The 19356-nt window shown below is 37.8% G+C and overlaps 1 protein-coding gene across 1 annotated transcript in view; it reads right to left on the reverse strand.

Moving 5' to 3' along the window:
* The window catches only part of DSEL (dermatan sulfate epimerase like), a 19421-nt gene extending 10299 nt beyond the window's left edge, over positions 1-9122 (reverse strand). The window contains exon 1 of the mRNA XM_027677926.1: positions 9111-9122. The gene's annotated coding sequence lies outside the window, so the exon portion shown is untranslated. The remainder of the gene's footprint in view (positions 1-9110) is intronic.
* Positions 9123-19356: the final 10234 nt, after the last annotated feature.

The raw sequence follows: 19356 nt of genomic DNA on the forward strand, positions 1-19356 counted from the left end.
TGCGGGTGGCGGCCGCCGCGCCGGCCCCGCTCGGCTGGGCCAGGCTGCGCTTGGCTCCGGCCCCTTCCGCGCTGCTGCTACTTTCCCCTTTCCGGGCTGGCCGCAACTTCGGGTCCCTGCCCTCCGCCGGCGGCTCCCAGGAGTTGATGGAGGGGGAGATGCGGCGCCGGGTACCCAGCGACGGGCACGGACAGCCAGGCAAACTCGCAGGGATGTCGCTACCGAGGGGCGGGGAGGGAAGGGAGGAGGGAGGGAGGCGGGGAGGCGGTGGCGGGGGTTGGCAGAGCCGCCCCCGGCGGAACGGGGATGTGCCGATCCTCCGCGCCGTGCTCGGTGGCCGGTCCCGCCGCCGCTCCCGGCGGCTCCTCTTCCCTGCGGCTGCGTGAGCCGCCGCTGCTCCCGGCGCCGAGCCCGGCCCCGCTCCCGGCGGCGGATGCCACCGCCGCCCCTGCGCCCAGAGCTCGGCGGGGGCGCCCGGGGGCAGGGCCGGGGCTGGGGGGCCGCGCCCGGGAGCGGCGGAGGCGGCGGGGGGAGGCCAGAGCCCGCGGGGACCCGGTGCAGCGGGTCCCGGCGCGGGGAGCGGGGAGCAGAGGCGGGTATGAGGGAGCTGGTGAAAGAAAAGCTGCTGCGGTGGGACGCCTCCGCGGACCGGCTCCCGCGGCTCCCGGCCGGGGCACTGCCGGGGGGGGTATAGCGAGCAGGGCAGGGCTGGGCTGGGCTGGGCTGGTCAGGGCGACAGGAGCCGCCGCTCCTGTGGGTGACAACTTTGTGAGCGCGGAATAACTACCTAACAGCGCCCGTGTCTCAGGAACCACTGGGATGAGCAGCATTTGCTTGTTGGAGCGGTCCCACTTCTTCATAACTACCTTCCTGCGCAGGCACTTTGTCTTGTGCAGTGCTTTGAAATCATTCTCATTCAGCTTTAGCTGTAGGCTTCTGAAGTAACTATAAAGCCGTTATGAGGTGTAAAATCCTCTGTCCCTCGACTCGATCACGGTCAGTGATGCGGTGAAGGGCCAGAAAGAAATGGTGGCCTGCCCGCCTGATGCTGAAGTCCACCCGCGAAATCCAAGAGGTATAACGCCGTTCTTGTCTTTGAATCACAATGTGGATTGCCGGTGAGGACTTTCAGAGCCTGATTTTGTAACGTGATATGATACCAAGCTGATTTTGGTAGTCGAGTGCAGTCTAGAAAAAGAGTGAGAGATTTTGGATATGTTACCACTTTCTATATTTATAATCTGTACTTGAGAGAACATGAATTTTGATCATCTCAAAAAGCATAACTTTTTCCCAGCCATAGCCTTTTTATTTCTCCCCATACCTAGAAAATACAGCTGCATATTTAAGTATTTCTTAAGCTACTTAATGTGTAACTATCTTGAAATGAATATATGAATATATATAGGCCATACATTATGGATACTGATTCTGTTTCTTTGTAGTACAGAGTGCACCTTAGAAGGATTAAATTATTAAATTATGCCTATTTACATCAATGATTAAGTTTGCCTGAAACCATCCTAGTCTTTTAGATGTGCCCTTTAGACTTGGCTTAAAAGGGAAAAATACTGATTATTGCCTGGATCATACCTTCCCATCAGTAGAAATTTGCATAACGAACAAAGATCAGCACATAATTCCCTGACCGTGAATCTTTTACAATGATGCCTTTTCATACTACTAGGGAAGTTATTCCAGGAGGAGAGCAAAGGGAAATGTAAAGCTACAATAGAGGCCACATTCCCCCTTAAGTCTGTAGAAACTGAGTGGAATACACTACAAATGAAAACCTCCCAAATCTTTTTCCTTCTTTTCCCATTGTAACCATTACATTTTTCCCAAGGCTGGCGCATTCTGGAACATATTAAAGTCTCAGAGAATGAATTCTCCCATAAATTGTCAGGCAATTCAGAATAAGCAGAGTATGTGGAGGACTTGTGTTAGAGTAAAGCTCTCCCAAGAGCCCTTCTCACTCCCTGGGACCTGTGTTGAGATCATTAGATATACAGTGTTCAATTGCAATGTGATATTTCTGCAGAAACATGAAAATGAATTACTGACTGGCCCCATACATTCACAAAGAGTACCATTTTGAAAAAGTCTTACTTATCAGGCAATGAAGGCATTTGTAAGGCGTTTCACTTTTTCTGTGGCAGCTCTTTCACATTATCCGAGATACACTGGCAAAATAGTTCAGGCTGATTTTCTGCTAAGCCAATTGCAAAGCAAGAGTGTCTTTAACCACCTATGATTTCAAACAGTACAGGCTATTTTCTGTCATTTTCAAGTCATTTTGCTTCAAACACCATCCCCCCCAAAACCCCCAAATAAACAACAACAACAAAAAAAGCCCAAAATAAAACAACCTATAGTGGTATAACTAGTATTCATTTATTTTTTCTATTAGTAGTTTTCAATAGTCAGCAGAGACCCATGGTTACTAAACTACACCTCAAGAATGAATCCAAAAACTCATGTATACAACTGGTATCAAGGATAAACAATTAAGTGAAGCAAACTTCAAAGAAGTTGGGTTAGGGTAATTAGAAATAGTGACTCTGGGTTGTAACCAACTCTTTTGCCTAAAATGAGCCTGAATTACATTGGCAGTCTGCTGTTTAAAGAGTGATCACTAAAATCAAGGTTACTTGTAGCAGTAAACCTGCATTATATGGGAAAACTGTGGTTTGAAAGTGTTTCAAAATGGCTTTTTGTGGTCCCTGTGCTTTCTTCTTCCCAAAATCCCCCATGGCCAGATCTTATCTCTGTCCCAGGAATGTCCTGGAAGATACCAAGAAGTCTTCTCATTGGACCTTTAACCCCTGCCTGCGATTGGGTGTTTTGTAAGACCCCTGACCCCGTAATTGGTCACTCTCTGAATCCTCCAAAACCCTATAAATGTAACCACCTCATCAATAAAAACTCTCTCGCCTCCTCTCCACGTCTGGGTGCTGTCTCTCCGGAGCCATGGGACCACGTGGGTGGGGGGAGGGGTGAGCACCTAACCCCTCCATGCGTCCAGGACCCTGAAGAAACCCCTGGAGCTGGAGTAACCCCTTCCCTATCCACCTCAAGCCTTCGGAAATGGAACCCCACAATGGGAGGAATGCACCCAAAGTTACTTTCAGAATAACTATTAATTGTGAAAGTAACTATTAAAAGTTACCGTTTACTTTTTGTATTTGTAGAAACACTGACCATCTGGAAACAAATTGCATTATATTACTACATTTTCAAATATTCTTCATAAATATGAATAGCTGAAAAGCAAGTCTTATGGGCTATCAGCAGGATACTGTAAAATATCTACCAAGATAATGAGTTTTGACTTATGGGAAAGTGACCTCACTGTCTCTTCAAATTCTTAGTGTAAGAAATCATGGATCGTTGTTGGTGATGTGCTGTGGTGTTCTGCTTCAGCGATAGCATTCTGCACCGATATCAAAATCAGCCATCTGAATGATCTTGAAAATAATAGTAGTGTTATTCTGCTTGAATACATGCCAAGTGCTAACAGGTGGATGTGAAGAGTAGAATAGTCAGCTGGACTGCAACAAAATACTTGCCAGTGTCAGAGAGATAATAATTCAGAATTTCATACATTAATGAGATGCTGCTGTCAAATATGAGACATTGATTCACATTCACAAAAAGAGCCAGGTATTTAGGAATGATCTGGACTGAGGTAATTCGGTTCCAGTAGTAGTGAACTCTTGAAACTTCTACCTAACTCCTCAAGTAGCAAAAGTATGTGAATTCCTAAGTTTAAAGTAGGTGTTTTATTTCAGAGTCATCACAAGTTTGGAGGAGAGTCCTTTACCACTTAGAAGTCTTTCCATATTGATAGGGCTTGGTGCTTATTTCATGACTCAATCTATCTATGGACTGAAAGATACACTTTTCTTAATCTAAATCCACTTGAAGACTTAATTAATTGTGAGTTCTTGAAACATACTTCATGCACAGCTCCTTCTTTTACAACAGACAAATGAGAAGACATTGGAGGATAGATAATGCAGTGGTGATAAGGATCTACTTTAAAGCAATAACCTATTGGTCAAAAGCAACCACCTTTCACAGAGAAAACACAGTTGCAATGAACTTTTCCACTTTAAAGGATGCTAACCACAATCTCTCAACTCTCACATGACCTAATCTCTTGTCTGTTTCAGCATACAGCATCTCTTTGTTCCAAACTGGGGGCATCACATGCCCCATTAGTCAAATACCTTTCATTAATGTAACCACACTTAGAAACTTGCACACATAAATGAATTGTATTAGAGGGAAGGAATTAGGCCCTCTGCCATGCAAGAAAAGCTCACACGTTTTATGATACACAGGTATTGGAATGAAGCGTGTACCACATTCTCAGAGAAACGAACATTCCTTCAAATCATGTCTCCTGCTCTGAATATGACACTGCTTTTTGCAATATTCAAGTTCATTTCCTCTCTGTATAACCCCACCTGACAGGAACACACACAAACTCCACATTGTTAGCTAGTGAACTACTTTTGGAGGGAAAAATCTGATGGTACAGATAAACAATTGACAAATAAAGGGGGTGAAAGGTAAAGTATATAATTAATTGATGTCAAAGTTTCTGTCTTTTGGGGGTCAAATGATTTCAGAGGAACCGAAATTCCCCTGTAGAGTAGACAGAAAAGAGGAAAAACAGCATGTGGTGATGCTCTTTTTATTTTTGTTATATATTACTTATTATTTTATTTATTTTAAGATTTTTTTTTTAGTTTTAACTAACTAAAAACTAACAGCAACAAAACACAAAAAAGCAGGCAAGAATATCCTGGGTTTATTAAAACTAAAAATTAACATATTGCAAAGACTCTTGTTAGTGAGGTTCTCCATCACTACATGACTAGAGAGGCTGCAAAGTGCTTGGTGTCACTGTCAGCAGAGAAAGGTAGGATGGAGCAACTTCCAAAAGTCATGGTGCTGCATTCCCTCCATCCCAGCTGTGAGCTCCTGTCAACCCCTTTGTGTCTGAGCAGTTGGCAGTCTCATTGCTGCATAACGGGTCCTGCAGACTCAACAGGGCAGCACAGTTTTAGGCCAGCTTAAGTAGATTGCTAAACTGCACCTTAAAAATGTCAGCTGCATAGAGGAGTAATTTTAAATCCATTTGTGAGTACCTCAGACACTGCATGTGAAGCAAATGGGATTATTTGTACTTTGGTAGCATTTTAATCAAACAGTCTTTGGTGGAAGTTTTGTGTACAATGATGGGATCTCAGGAAGATTCTCAGTAGTTGGTCAGAACAGCATAGGGCCAAGTTCTTAGGGTTTCAAATTTGTTGGAGTAACTTTTGTGCAGGTCTACACCGGAACGTGTTTTTCACCATGAAAACTCATCACCAAGCAACCTGTCCCTTGATGTTGCCATATTAAGTACAGTATGTTGGCAAAATAATCGTAACATAAAACCAAAAGAGTGGAAGAGGAAGGATTCTCTCTTTCCTTGGCCCAGTGTCTTGCAATATAAGAAATTCTTGACATTAAACTCTCCACCCCCAAAGAACACCCAGTAAAACAAACCACCAAGAAAACCCAACACCAAGTTCACCAAGCATTAAGTTTGAACCAGGATATGATACATTCAATGGATTTGAACCAGAGAAGGACTTAATATCAGAATCTTGTGAGGTAGATAAGGTTTATATAATGTTGGTGTAAACAAGGTTTTACCCTTGGACTGCAGGTAAAGGTTACACATGAAGAGTAAATGCATGGAGGCATACCTGTCCTTTGATTTTGCTATCGAAGTAACAAATTTTGGTAACAAATCCTTTTTATTCATTTTAGCAGAGGTATTTCAACTGTAGTTTTGTGATCCTAATGTAAGCTCCCTGTTGTAATTTCAATGAGGTGCATGCTTTTCTAATGTCTTCATAAGGCTTGTATTTGGCCCTGAATCCCAGTACCCAGTCACTGGTAACCTTTCACCAGCATTTGTTAATTCAGTATTCTTACTTGCTAGCAACCATAAATTAGAATTACCTTAAAGATTTTTAAATATATTGTCTAGCCCATGAGGAATAGATATAAAAAATGTTCTTACTGGACAAGCAGAACCTACAGAGGCAGCAATTAAATCATAAGACTGAAAATAAAAACTCTTATGATCTACACCATTGTCTCCAAATTGTATGATTAAGGAGATACTAAATTATACATTATAGGGGAAGAGTACAACTACAAATCTTAACTAAGCATATTTTTTGTAGTTCTATTCATTATACTAATGTACAGGCTTATATTTAGCAGCTTTAGGAGCATTAGAAAACAGGAAAACTACAGATTACAACCCGTATGGGTATGCTCAGGTTGGCAGCAGTGATTAATAGTATCTCCTGGGTTTGCCTTTTGTAACCAAACAATATTTAAGACATATTAAGATGATTTACGTCACAAGGAATTCAAACACTGTACTTACTTTAACAAAGCCTACTGCATTAAAAGGAATGTCGAACGGACTAACATGTATTAGTTCAGTCATTATCACAGGGAAACAGGCAAGGTCTCAGGTTAAAATGGAATATCTCAGTTTGCAGCACAGCACCCTGAATTGAAATTATACTTAACCCATTCTACCTAAATATCCTAAGTAATTTCCTGTCAATAAAGACTACATTCATCCAGGTCAGTGGGACATCTTACTTTGCACAGTCCTATTAGATTTAATAAAGTGACTGTGAAGTACCACTTAATGGAAAAGTGTAGATCTGCAAGAATTGTGACATTAATGAGGGCTCCTTTGATAGGAGTGATCTACCACTCTTGTCATATCTCATTGCCTATTCCCATCCCCTCCTTTTCCAAGGATGATACAAGTGTGATGAATCAGGTAAGGGAACTGATTTTGCAAAAATCTTACCTGACAAAATGAATGTTAGTTTCCAGCTAGATAATTTCCCTCAGCTTAGTTCACCTGGCATAAGGCAATAATATATATCTGAAAGTAGGGAGTAGTAAACAACACTTTTAAGTTCTAAGACTATTTTGAGGTAAACAAACTTTTTAAACCTGGTTGAATCGTTCCATGCCTAATTCTGATGTTTTGCTCTATAGTAGGAGAGGTCATGAATGCCAACTGTATTTAATCATTGTAGTAGACCTGAACAATTTGATGTCAAGCATGTAAAAATGTTGAAAGTATAGGCTATCAAGCCTTTCAAGTAAGAGCTCATTGTTGAAAATATTTTTCAACGTTATTGTAAAAAATACATTCTCAAGCACTTGGAGTTATCAGTCAATTTTAACATTTGCTATGCTAAATGTTAAGGAGATTGCCACGGGGCTTCTTTTATTCATGTAAGGAAAATGGTGCAGAAATATTAATGTCATAACAATATACCAGTAGATTGTAATTGGTTTGTGCTGGATTGTAGACAACACACCAACTCTCTTAAACTAGAATACAGAGTTTGTATTAAATCCCTTTGTATCTCACTTGGGTCATTCAAAGGATAAATATTTGGAAGTTTCTGCTTTTATTACATTTTTTCCTGCTAATGTATTTTGGCCTGTAGGTTTCTATTTTAAAGTATTGTCTCCATCTGTACTCTGTTATTCGGAGTACTTTTGTTGTCATTTTTTTTTAACTTGTAAATGCTTCCAGAGAGACCGATTATGTCTACATAACACTGTGTAGCTCTGCACACAGGTACCCCAGTTAGCTGTAACAAGCTTAGCTAACTGGAATAGATAACATGCTCTATTAATGAAGCTGTTCCTTCTGGGATCTAAGATGATACATTAAAAATTAGCCTGAATATTACTTCAGGGCAGTGGATGGTTCTTAGCTGACCCATGTTAAAGAGAAGAATCTGTTTAAATTTTGGAGGATAAAGATAAGATGCAAGTTAATCAGTCTGCGGATTAACCTCTCTGTGACACAGAGAGGTCACACTGCAGGGTTTATATATTAACTGCAAGAGTTATGAAATGATCAAATAGCTGAAACCTGAAGCTCAAAATTTAATGATTTATAAGTTGTACATTATTAACAGTGTTTGTAATTAAAACTGGAAGAGCTTTTCAAAGAATATGATGGATTGTCTGTAATTTGAAGTCTTTAATTAAGACCGAAGGTACCTCTGAAAAGATGTTGTCAAATTTGGTAATAAAAGAACTATCAGGAGAAATTCAAGGGTCTTAAACTTTATGAATTTTTCATCACATCGGACTTTCTTTTATGGCATTCATTCATCTAGAAAAGTGGAAAAATACAGTGGACATTTATAAAGGTCATATAAATATGGTTTCTTATAATGGCAATTGAATTGCTTTCTGTTCTGCCAGCATAACTGGTTTTGGAAACAACTCAAGACCTCTCAGGAACATAGACAAAAATTAATTTTGCTATTCTAAGCATGGAGGGGGGGGAAAGTCTGGAAGTAAATGAAGACATAGGGAGAAGAAGTAGGGCTGAAATGGGATGACAGAATTTCATGTAACGCTTACTGCCGCTTTTCTCCTGCCCTGGTTCCACAACGCAGTAACTCCTAGCCCATACAGCCTGATCTTTCTGGAAGTATTAGCCAATCAAAGTGTCTTTCCAGACATATAGCATAGCTACAGGAAGATAGTTAAACTATGGATGTTTTCCTGTCCAGTCCAGTTTACTGTCTAGGCAACTGCCTCTACTGCCAATGCCCGGAGTTCGCCCTAACTACACTAGTAATTAATTTATCTATTTCAGGCTCATTCAGAATCCTGCCTTAGTAACCATTACAAGGGCATCTATAATAATCTGCCGTACAACTTTAAAATCAACAATTCATATATTGCATAAAGACTTTGTTTTGTTTATGAGGCTTTATGAAGTTAGGAACATCTATACAGAGGTGTTGTATGTCAACTGACAAATATGTTTTTTCCTATACTCCTATGCAAACAATAGATATCCTTGGCGCACACGAACAGCATTATTTTGACTCACAGGAATGAAGTATTCACAGAAAGATAAATGCACTTCAATGTACTTTCTAAATAGCACTACTGAAAAGCAGTAAATGTAAGAACAAAAAATATTCATCGATTTAACATGAGATGCTTGCCATCATAAATGCTTCAGAGAACACTTCATCAGTTAGCATATTTCTAGCATTTTTCATTTCCAGAAGACATGGCAATTGATGGATCTCTTGTCTACCTAATTGTCAACAAACATGGAGCCTTCAGTTTCAAATATTTTTCCCCTTTGCTTTTCTAACACCTGAAAATGAATCTATCTTTATCTCCAGATCCTTTGTAATACATTTACAATCACAAGAGCAGCAAGCAAACAAATACACAGACAAAGCCAGTCAAAAACCAAGATGAGTTTAATTGCCTGTGCTGAACTATGCCTGTCCCACAAATACAGGATTACCTTTGGCAGCCAGGAAGGCAGGAAAGTATCCCTAATAAGCTCTGTAGCCTTCCTTCTTGCTCTCAAATCCACATGGTTTTGCAGCATGCCCAGAAAACTATCCAAGTTTCAGCTAGTACAGCTCAGAGCTCATTAGACTTGTGACAGATATGCACTGCTGCTGCCTAGAGTTGCAAAGAAATTACTGACAATTGTTCAGAATTTTCCTGACACTTCTCTGTAAAATTAAATGATTTATTGATATCACTGATTGATGGGATCAAAACATTCAAGGTGACACATGAAATCTTTTGAAACTGTGGCAATAACTGAGCAAATTTCTAGTCATTCATATCTCTATAGTCTTCATCCCCTTGGCAGTTCACTTGTCAGGAGCAAGGTGTCCAACCTTCTCTTAACCTCTGATTCCTTTACAACCTAATGAATAAGAAAATAAGGAATTTCAGTCTGCTGCTAAATTAGCATGAGTGTTTTGAATATAGTAGAAAATAGCACAAACCTGTTCAAGTGGTTTTTCTATCTTTGTTCTGCTACAGAATAAACCTTTTCTTCAGGCTTCAACACATTAGGTTGCCTGGGAACATCAAAGAGGACAAATTAAATAAAAAGGTGTATTATCTCCATAATAGAACACCTATTATTAAGAATATTAAAAATCAAAAGACTTGCCTTCAAAATATAAAGCATAGAAACACAATGAGAAAAAAAGTTTAAAGTATCAGTAGTTACATATTTAATTATGTCAAACGTTATACAATTTAAATATTTCAAAGCGAATTCAGCTTTTGTTTTAAACTGGAAAAGTTTCCTCAAATGGCGATGTTTTAAAATTTCCTTCTGTGTCTGAAGGCCTGTCCTAAAAAAAACCCCAAAAACAAATAGGAGGGGTGCTGAGAGGTATGTTTCCTAAGTCTTCTATCTTAGAATATGTTAGACAGTATACAATAAGAATCTCTTTTTCTCCAGGCTATGGAAGAAGTCTGGATAACAAGTTCAGATACAGGTTACTGGTTTAGATATGTGGGTGTAGATGGAGATGAATCCAATGTCTAGTGTCCAATCCAGCATTATCTGAAGTCAAGAAGAATCTATTGTCTACTTTTCAGACATTAAATTAACCCCTTGGTCATGAACAGTAAAGCAAATCTTGTGATATTATACTTTTAGATGTACAACATCCTTTGAGAAAATCTGTGTAAAAGATACGAACTAATCCATAGCAGTGGGGATAACGTAGCATCAGATTACGTAGCATCATTTGGTGAAACAATGCAGTTCATCAGTCATACACTGTGCAATATTTTAAAGGTTTTCTCAACATGCTGCAGCAAATTTATTTTAAAAATGGAACATTAAAAGAAATATCCTGCTATGAAAGTAGCTTGTTTTCATCCTAACAATGACGTGAGACTGCAGTCAAAAGAGTAAATATTGTGATGAGGTAATGTATGACTATCATCGTCATTGTTTCCAAACAGAGCTTTATTTGGGACTGTGAGATTTGCTATGTTCCCTTCAGTGACAGCTCTATAAACACATATGGGGAAGAGGCAGGAAGAGGAGGAGGGAAAAATGTTGGAACTTACGTACAAACAAAGATTTATGCCGTTAAATTTGTCAGTTGATTGCTTTAAATATAGGACACTTTCGTTCACAAAAGTGTAGGTGGCAAATCTGCATTAGCTGTGGATTTTGTTTGACTCAAATTGAGGAGCAAGGGTAAATCCTAGTTCTATCAGCATAAGTGAAAAAAAAACAACCAACCAAACAAAAAAAAACCAACAAAACCCCAGCCTTCTTCATAAACGGGTTTCTCTTAGGATTGCTTTTCAAGTTGAGTGCCACTGAGTGAAGGAAAAGTGAGGTAGTGTACTCTTCTAGAACAAGAAGCATCTGAACCACAAATGCTCAACAAAATATTGTTATTAATTACACTGTCTTTTCCAATCAGCTCTCTGAAGAGCACTTTTACATTTGTTATTCTAAAATCCAACCAAAGGGCAAAAGCAGACAGTTTGCTATGATGTGCTGAAGGTGAATTTCAATGGCTTTCCTGAAGAGGAGCTTGTTTCCACTTGTGATATCCACTTATGTGGAGACCTTGGTATCACAGGAACTTTGTCTTAGTAAGCATTTACTAACTATACTTCAGTTTTATAGTGGACTTAGAAGCTTACTAATTTAACACAGCAATTAATCAAATTCAATCTTTTACTGGAATGATGAGTGAATTTCCAGAGGGTTTGTACTATGTGGAAATAAGGGCACAAAGCCAAGTTCCTTTCTTCCTGAAGAGGGATATGGTTGAGAGATAGCCTTTCTCTAGCCTTCATAGCAAATCCACCAACAGATATTGAAGAAATTGTCAGAAATTTTATAATTATTTTTGCACACCATTTTTTTTTCCATTAGAATCAAAACAATGAAGGATATGTCTAAATATGTACATCAGATTTAGAATTTTTATGTCTGCTTTTTCCCCCTACATTTTACTTTAGAACCAAATGTGCCCTGCTGTTCCAAAATGACTTTTGAAGTATCGCAGATAAAGTATGTTCGTACAACAACATGAAGAGATTATAATAATCATTTTCAAGAAAACAAAGTCAACAATAAAAGAGTGGTCACTGTAAATATATATATTTAAATTAACTCACCAAAGTATAAACTATTACAAACAGATTTCATACTTTTTCCTGCCATGTGATTTCTCTGTCAGACTAATTACTCTATTGCTTCCTTAGAAATTTCCCAATTTAGTTTGCACATTTGGTAATAGAGAGAAGGTACCTCAGAGCTGTCAGTTTAAAGGTTAGGATCTACATTCAAAAACCAAAAGAGTGGCATTAAAAAGCATAAGGAAAAAGGTATGAGATTCTGACAAAATGTTCCATCTTAAAATTAATGTATTTTAAGGTTTCCTCTTGCATGGATAGTTTTTTCTTTTCCTTCCCCTCATTCCCCTCCCACCCCCCACACTAGAGAGAAAAATGCGGTGGCATAGTGTGAAGATGAAGTAGTTTTTATTCCAATTTCATAGCTCTTACCTAACCTTCTTGTCTTCTATTTCTCAGGAGTCCTATTTTCCAACATCGTAACATCTGCTTTTTGTTTCTTGACCTTGCACTTTCCCTCTTTCCCTCCAGGCTATTCACTTATTTCCATTCCACTTCCTCCTCCTCACCAGGACATCAGCAGGGGGAAGTGCAGGTTAAGCAGAAGACAGAAACTCTGTGTTTATAGTCTTGATTTTCACTTGGCATTCCAGACAAACTTCTGCCTTCCCTCTTCCTCCTACAGAAGCCAAATACTATGTAGTTTCAACTCAATATGTGAAAAATGCATTTTTTAACAGTTGTTCGTTTGCTCTTGTTTTTCCCCTGACCCCTCTAGGTTTGGTCCAACCTTTTAATTCCCATATGAAATGACACACTCTTGATACTAGACAGAGAGCACCATCTCAGCCCTGATGAACTCCTTTTCTTTGCTCAAAAGAAGGAAAATGCTAGAGTTTTGTAATGGACTTTTTTAGCATCAACTTTTTTTTTTTTTTTAAGAAAATATGATATTTTAGCTTAAAATTCACCCCAAATACTCAGCCTGGGGCAGACACCTCACATAGACACCTTTCAGTGCTGTGGTTTAATTTCAGCGATTATGAAAAAAATGCAGATAGAGTTTTATAGAGACTGTAACCTCACAACAATTAAATACAATGGAGATGAGTGGAAAACTATATTAGTTTAATGAATTAATTTCAACTTTTGTTCACTATCATTTTTCCACAGGTTAAATATCATGGTAGTTTAGGGTCCTCCAGCTTCAATAACTGTAGGGATAAAGCTGGGACCTAATTGATTTTTGCTTGACATGTTTTGCTTTTTAAAATGTGGATGCAAGACAATAAAAACTTGTCAGTTGTCTACAGAGAAAATACAAATTTACAGGAGAGTCAATACAAGAAACTCTCATTTTCTTTCACAGGAAAAGGAAAAAAAAAACAAAACTAAAAGAGAACAAAGTTCTCCCAGTCAGTTATAGATCAGGTTTTTCTCATTTAAAGATGATTCCTTTCTACCTGACAACTTCTAATAGTAGAATAAGTGTAATTTATTTCAGCTTGTTTTGAAGGGTATAGGTGTTAGTGACAATAATATATGTTCTATTGTACTTGTTTTGCATTATCAAGTTCCTATCTAATTTTTGCTCCTATATTTGCAAATAAAAGGAATGTATTTAAAAATTATTTAGTAAACAGGGAGAATAAGGCAGGAAATTGCATGATAAATCAGATAAAGACAAAAGTAAACATTTAATTAACTTTCTTCCTTCTCTTCCTTTAACCTTGCCGGATATTTTGTCCCTTGTTCCAAGGTAAACATATCTGACAAAGCAACACTTTCAGAATTTCTGTTTAAATTTTTATTCCTAAATGAAAGGAAGAGGATAAGCATAAATTAAACTGTCAATCAATGCTTTTTATGAAAAAAGTTTATTTCTAATAATTTGGGAACTGCTTGGAAGACCTTTTCTGGTTATGAAGAAAATAATTCATAGCTGAGAATTTATGTCTCAATCTGTAGTTGATTGATTGGTTGATAAATTGATTTTTAAACAAGAAAGGGGAAGCTTTTACTTAGTACTTACTAGTGGTTAAAATTGGTATAGTCTATATCAAAATATTGCATCATTTTTATATTTAAATATGCGTATTTATAATTTGAGAGGCAGATGGATGCTCAAAATACAATCCAATTATTCTTCTGAAAACTATGAGAATACCTAGACACAAATAGGAAAAAAACCCACTTTTAAAATGCTAGCAAATTTTTACTTTATTCCTTAAGGAACATAAATATTGGTTTAATAGTCATCTAGAAATGAAGTGTCTTTGGCCATCCATTGAGTAATACAACTTAATTGGTTATGAGTCAGATGTAAACATAAAATTTTTAAAATCTTGCTAATAGTGAATCAGGAACTCTCTAATTCAAGATGAATTTCTACAACCCTTTATCAGCTTTAGAAATTGCAAGACCATGTTTATGTTCCAAACAAATTTAAATGACCACTGGCACTACGTCATGTTGGCAATGCTGATAGGAACTTGATGGTTTGACAGTTCTTTTTGACTAGGTATCTCAGTTTCCTTAAGAACTTTGGAAAGTCATCCTTGCTCCTGCTATTGCCATTGCTGAAGCAAATGTCCTTGCATGTCAGGAGTACCCACTGTATGTACTCAGGCAACCAAACCAGTAGGACCACTCCCCACTCATATGACAACCACTGGCAATGTTCATTACAGCATCCCTAGAAATCCATTCCCAAGTGGCTACAGGAGAAGGAAGCCTGGGTCTCCAAGGATCTTTTCCCAGATCAATCATCCCAGCTTTGCCCTTTTCCTCTGTCCTTTAGCTTCCCTGTGGCAGAAGCAGCAAAATTCAATTTTGTCTGCCCTGCTGAGAATTCATAGTCTGCTATGTCTGAGTGCTAAACACATTCATGAAGAATAGCACCAAAGTATTGAACCAGTGCATAATGAGTCTTTCTAATCATGCCCTTGCCCTTCATTTCCAATAGTCAACAGCTCTCAGAAGTATGAAGTGTACAAACACAATGAAGAGCTTTCCATAATTTATTTGTGTTTACTGTGAATAAAAAAAATAATTCGGCATGTCCCTGGCAAACTTATATCCTTCATTAATAAAATATTTCCAAAAGGTTAATTTTACAAAAAGAAAATGCAGTTCAGCATTTAGACTCTGTATTAATACATTAATTAAGTCTTAATGATCAGGGTCTATAGTACTTCCGGGGGATTAATGACCAGCTGGGACAGTTCGTGACCCAAGTCTTTTCCACAAGTCATTTTTTCCATCTATTTATTTATTTTCTAATAAATGATCCCGAGTCAAGGTCATTACTGATAAGTCACCTGTATAAAAATGAATTGTAATAACAACAACCCCCACATTGTTTTGTTTTTATTACTATGGAATATTTATCCGAAGCAAAATATATACTCTCTCTTATCCATGCTACTTCTTCTGATAGTAAATATTTAAAATGGTAAGAAAGCAATTACATAGATATATTTTTTAAACTCATTTTTATTGTCACATAAAGAAGAAGACAACATAACTTTTTTCTTCCTGCTAATTCTGAGAATGAGTGGAAAAAAAATCAAAATCTAGTCTTGCATTTTTTGCGGTAAACTATTGTGTCTTTTTTTATATTTAGTGATGATTCAAAGATCTAAAATTCATAAACTGATTAACAAAATTAAGTCATGTGAAAACAAACAAGCAAAAATCCATCAATAGATCTTTCCAAATTATTTTTTCTTCCATTTGGCTATTCTGCAAATGAATCCTGTGATATGAAAATCAGCAGCCTTTACTCAGAGCTCTGGGGTCACAAAGTCCACAATCAGGAAGTTATATCAAAAGGAGATGACAGCAAAGCAGCATACATCATCTATAAATTACCAATCTGTCAGAGAGATGACTCCTCACACCTAGTGACCTTGTCAATTTGTAATTTCTGCTCCTTTCTTAGGTCAAAAGCTAACATGATTCTTTTTCCAAAATTTCAGTTCCTATAGTCATTACAAAGTTTTGTTGAAATAATTTAGTTTTTGGATCCTACTTGATGATGAGTAGGATCGAGAAACTTGATGTTTCCTTGATAAATGGAAGCAGCAGTATGTTTTGGGGAGTTTTGTCAAGCTAATAGCACAGAGACTAAATTTATTTGTAGAAATAAAACTCAATATTACATTGCATATTAGGAATACCATTTCAAAATATTTTGATGTTTTTCTGTTTGTTTGTTTTTTTAAATTTAATTTTAAGCTCACATAATTCCTAATTATTACATGGAGCTTTACATTCTCACTTTGCAGAGACTGTACTAACTTCCCATTTATTTCTGGAGGTAAATCTATGAAGTTGTTTTCCTCTGTAGTTATATGTGACTCAGAACCTGTGTTTCCTCCTTCTGCTGTGTTTTTGAGGCTGTGTCTGCATCATGACAGCAGGGATTTCTGAGCCTTCCTGTGCTAGCTGCAAAAGTGGAAGCTTGGAGTAGGAAGATGATGGGATTTGTAAGACACCAGTTATTTGGTTAGGCATAGGGCCATGCCAACAAAGCTTTCTCAACTTTCACAACTAAGCTGTCTGTCTGACCCTGTGGTGGTCATGATTTGAGAATGCCTGCACTGGGTACGTGTTCCCTAATGCAGACTTGGCAATGGCCATTCCTGTTAGGTAAGAAGATTCGATGATATGTAGATTTACATGTAGATGCTTCTAATAACAATGGGCTCAAAAATGTCCAGATACTTAACATGTGATTAACTATTGTTTAATAATTTACTAATGTTTTAATAATTGATCAGAGCAGATGATTTCAGCAAAAAGAATAATATGTTAACAACAGTGGAGAGGGGATAATGTTTCTTGACTGTAGCCAGTGTTAGAGTCTATGACAGTGCTTAAATGTGTGCTTATTTTCTTTATTTACATTCTTTTGTGTTTCTTAAAAGGCTTTCCAAGAATACGAAATCGGCTTCCTTCTGAAGCTGAAACATTTTCCATCTGAAAATGTTTTAAAAATGAATTGACAGAGCACTGATCTCCTCAAAGGCTGATCTATTTGGCTTCAGGGAGACGCTAGTAATGGAGCTTGAAATTCAAACACTGCATTAAAATTTTGTGGAGAGTCTCCCACCTTTGGTAGGTTTTCTTCATCTCTGTTTTACACAGAACTTTTCTCTGCTGTGATTCCAAGTCTCTTTGCAGGCAAGGCTTTGTTTCTGTAAGCTGCTATTATAGTCTGACAAGCTAAGGGAAGCTGTCAGATATTTTACTTTGATGTCATCCAGATCCAAACAGAGAAGCCTTCGGTTCAAACATATCATTATCATTTCCTTGCTGCCCTTTGCCAGTGATCAGTACATATACTAGTGGAACTGCACAAACAGAATTTCTTCTAATTTTCTCTGTTTGTTTGGGGTATTTTTAATTTCCTTTATCCCATAATAGATGTTTCAGTGACAAAATCATTACATTATTTTGCATATTGGGCCTAATGATGAATCTTCTAAGAGTAAAATATTACTATGTTAATAATTTTCTCAGACTTGCAAGAGTTTTTAGAATATATTTGCAGAAACTATATTCAACCGCGTTTAGTTTCTGGGCTGAAGATGAGACACATTTCCTTCTAATTGCTCAGTGCTTTCTGTTTAATTTTTATCTTGTGTCTATATATTTATGACTTCTGGTTGTATGCTGAATCCAGATTTGGCACAGAACTGTATTTAGTGTCTTCTTATGATATTTTCATGTACATATGTGTTTCAATATATCTTTGTTATTTAACCATTCCCATTACATTTTAATTCTTTCCACGAAGCTCTTCTTAAAAATAAAATTAACAGAAACAGCAATCAGCACTGATAATTTTTCAAATTATTTTCAAATAAAATTCTTAATTGAAGCAATGGAATTTTTCATCCCACTGCTTTGTGTCTTAGGTGATTTTCTGAAACATACATTTACACTAGATTAAAAAAACAAACAAGCAACAAAACAACAACCAACCAACCAAATAAAAACCCACAAAAAGCAGGTTGAAAGACTGTTACTTTAGATTTATAGTTAAACACAGAGTCAGGAAATGCACTTTGATATTTGCTTCTGTAGTCCCCATTCAGTCTATATTTGCATCCCACCTTAGGTACTCTACTGATTCATGGGTTCCAATAAAAAAGTATCCTACACAATGATGTCAATAGAAAGTGCATACTGTAAAGTGACACTGACATCATCAGTGTAACGAATATGAAGTAAAATATTTTTTAATTTCGAGGGCTTTTGCAGCCTGAGTTGCAGCAATCCAAGTGTTGCATCATAAGCTGACATAAAGTCATAGGAATCTTCCCCATCTGTCTTTTCCCCACAGAAGGGAAAATCTCTGTTAAGGAAGAAGTACTGTGCAAAGAGTCAAATGGCCTGTTCTCCATCTGCTAATAACCCTCCCCAGAGACAGAAGTTCCTACTGCTTTCATCACACTGGAAGGAGCAGTGAAGGAATCTCTGACCTAACAAATCCCTCTGAGTCACTCAGAGCAGCTCACTGCAACTTCTGCACTGAACTAAGGGAGTTGTGACACTTACAAAACACTTGGCTGTTCCTGAAGCTGGGAGCCAAATCTGATGTAAATAATATCCTCTGGCATGAATATTAATCAATTTATTAATTTCTAAGAAAAGAAAAATATGAGCAGAAAAATCTCTATCATATCCTATAAGAATAACATCTTAGGTGTATAGCACAGGCTTTTATCATATAAGATACATGACTAACTACGTTAGTTGACATCCAGATACTGTCACAGGAGGAAGGGATTCTGCTTAAGCCACAGGCATTGAGCTGCTTCGTTCACATCATTGTTCCATATCTTCTGGCTCTTCCTAGGGTGGCATGTGTTGCTGCAGCTTTATTGGTTGACGAGATAGTCCTGTCAAAAGTAGATATGCTTCTTTATTAAATATTTTCATATCTGCCAGAATGTCCATGATAAATACATGTTAGAGAAATGCCATAACACATTTCGACCATTCACATCACAACAAAAAGCCAAACAGAACATCTTCAGGTGAAAAAAATCCCATTTGGTTTTGGTTGGGATAGAATTAATTTTCTTATTATAGTAACTGGTACAATGCTATGTTTTGGATTCAATACGAGAATAATGTCAATAACACACTGATGTTTTGTTTTATACTAAGTAGGGCTTACACTAAATCAAGGACTTTTCACTGTCTCATGCTCTGTCAGTGAAGAGGTGCACAAGCCATGAGAGTGCATGGCCAGGACAGCTGACCCAAACTGGCCAATGGGATATTCCACACCACAGACTGTCATGCCCAGTATATAAAAGGGGTAGA

Source organism: Neopelma chrysocephalum, unplaced genomic scaffold (assembly GCF_003984885.1).
Source record: "Neopelma chrysocephalum unplaced genomic scaffold, ASM398488v2 Primary Assembly neopelma1_22b, whole genome shotgun sequence".
NCBI lineage: Eukaryota > Metazoa > Chordata > Aves > Passeriformes > Pipridae > Neopelma > Neopelma chrysocephalum.